This window comes from Anabas testudineus, chromosome 1 (assembly GCF_900324465.2).
Source record: "Anabas testudineus chromosome 1, fAnaTes1.2, whole genome shotgun sequence".
In the NCBI taxonomy this organism is placed as follows: domain Eukaryota; kingdom Metazoa; phylum Chordata; class Actinopteri; order Anabantiformes; family Anabantidae; genus Anabas; species Anabas testudineus.
Genome location: NC_046610.1, coordinates 22,679,061 through 22,681,455, shown reverse-complemented (window position 1 = coordinate 22,681,455; position 2,395 = coordinate 22,679,061). Strand labels below are relative to the sequence as shown.

General features: G+C 38.6%; 1 non-coding gene across 1 annotated transcript; it reads left to right on the top strand.

The window, feature by feature from the left end:
- Window positions 1–1,944: 1,944 nt before the first annotated feature.
- On the top strand, window positions 1,945–2,017 carry trnak-uuu. The gene has a single exon. It is a non-coding gene; the product is annotated as a tRNA-Lys (tRNA).
- The last annotated feature ends 378 nt before the right edge of the window (window positions 2,018–2,395 follow it).

The window sequence follows — 2,395 nt, the reverse complement described above, 5'->3', positions numbered from 1 at the left end:
GAGCAAAGGCATGGTTACCATTCACCTCACACACCGGCACAAAAGAAAAAGTACCTGCTTTGAATGTTACCACCCCATTAAATGGCAGCTATCAGTCCATCTCCTAGTCAGCCCAGTGGGCCGTTATCATGTGCCAGCACTTGGTCAATGTGATTCCAGAAGTTAGCATGTTTAGCAGAGGAAGTACTTTGCTTTAGGGACATTTGGGCTTAAAAAAAATGAAATTATTGAATGAGCAACAGCGACTATCATTGGAACAGAATAGATCAGTTTTATTTATAACCACACATTCTCATTAATCTCCTCCTCATGTGCCCTTTGCTTTATTTGACATGTGTGTGGACTCTCATCCACATCATCATTATGCCAAAGATGCTACTCAGTGACACTGGACTTGTTTGAGGTTCTTAGACATGTTTAATTTTGTAACCAAGTCCAGTTGTTGCCACTTCATGTGACATCTTGACTTTTGCTCCTGTTATACGTCCTATGACCACTAGAGGCTTCCTAATTTTTAAACATATTAATTATATGCACCTTTTGGCCAATTAGTATATACTGTTTATATGTACTTTATAATAATTATGGGCATGATTACTGCCATTTAATGGGATGATAGCATTGGCTGAAAAAGCAGACAGGCATACACAAAGTGATGGGGAGCTGAGGGAAAAATTTCTGTCACTCTCTTCAGTTTATTTCTCAGTTGCATTCATTTTTCTTCATTCCTCTCTGTTATCGATCCACTTCTCTGTATTTCACCCTCTTTCATCAGAGGAGTCTGTTTCACATGCAGTGGTTTCACTCAGAGTATCCTTTAACTGAGAACCTTCATTCTATAAACCCACAGATCTATCATCACTTTTGCTGCTGAACATATAGAATATGTGTATACATTATAGTGTTCCAGAGGCTGTCATGATATTATGGACCACTTGGTGGCACTGTGGTATTTAGAGACAGTCACTAAACAGTTCTCCCTGTATTATTATTTTTTTTATTATTTTTATTTTCCCTTTTTTGTGGTTTTAATGAAGGGGCACAAAATTAGTGGAATGTGTGAGAGAGACGAGGAAAGCAAAGGGGGTGAAGAAGACAGGAAAATTGGGCAGGGTGGATGAAGGGTGGGGAGTAAAAGGGGATGAAACCTGCAAGAATGGTAAGATCTGGTATATGGGAGCTCTTGACACATCCAGAGACACACAAAAGGAGCAAGAATGGGGAGACATCAGACATTTTCCATGGCTGAGCCTCACTGCCTATTTTACAGTACAAGGGATGCTGAAACCTGGGGTGATATAACATAACAGCAGCACATAACCATGACTACCCGCTTTCAAAATGCCAAGTCTCTAATAAGAGCACACACTAAAGCTCCCTTTTATGGCAGATATTGCAGATATTCAGATGCTGTACCCTGCAATTAACTGTCATTCCTTCTGTGTCTCAATTCTAAAAAGATTGAACTTGGTGATAATGATCCTCCATTAATACTTATCATATTCGTGATCAGTGAGCAAGATTTCATGAAAAAAAAAAAGAGTTCAAATTAAACTTTTGCCTATTTTAGTATGTATTTATCTATGGAAAGATGAATGAAGATATATACTTGTGTTCAGTAATACACGACTTTAAACTCAACACAAGCGGTATGTGTGCAGTGTGAGGCTCATACTCCGATCTATTAACATCCTTCAATATGTAAAAACTCGTGGTATTTAAACAGTCACCACAGAGTGGGATAGAGCAGCTAACTTCTCTTATTGAAGTAGGCAGCAGTTTTTATTTTTGTGGGAGAGCTGCAACTTCTGTTAAAAAACACTTGCACATACAGTACAAGCTAAATTAGTTAGTTAGAGGTTTATTAGACTCCACCAGTGTGTATTGTTGACATGCAGGATTCACAATGACAGGAAACCGAAAATGTAAGGACAGTCTGCAAGAGCCTAAGTAGCTCAGTCGGTAGAGCATCACACTTTTAATCTGAGGATCCAGGGTTCAAGTCCCTGGTCAGGTGCTTACATCTCTGAATTGTTTGGGGTGGCAGTTAGCTCAGTCTTCTACTGCAGCTGTCCAAGCAAAATCCCCATGGGGGATTTTCATTATTATAAAGATACTGGCAGGGAATTGCATCAGTTAAAGAAGGATTTTTGTAACCATTTACATTTGTCTTTATATATAATATCTTTATGTATGTATTTTTATTTTTTCCTTCAAAACGACTCTTACAGATATCACTGTCTGACTAATATCTGGTCATTTCCCGTTGCCTTTTTTGTTTCTTTCTGGATTGCTGGACCATGCGGCAGTGTTTTTGACTCTAACCACCTAGAAGAGTCTATAATATGTTTTGGGGAATACCTTCAGGATTTAGTTGAGCATTTTAAAAAACCAC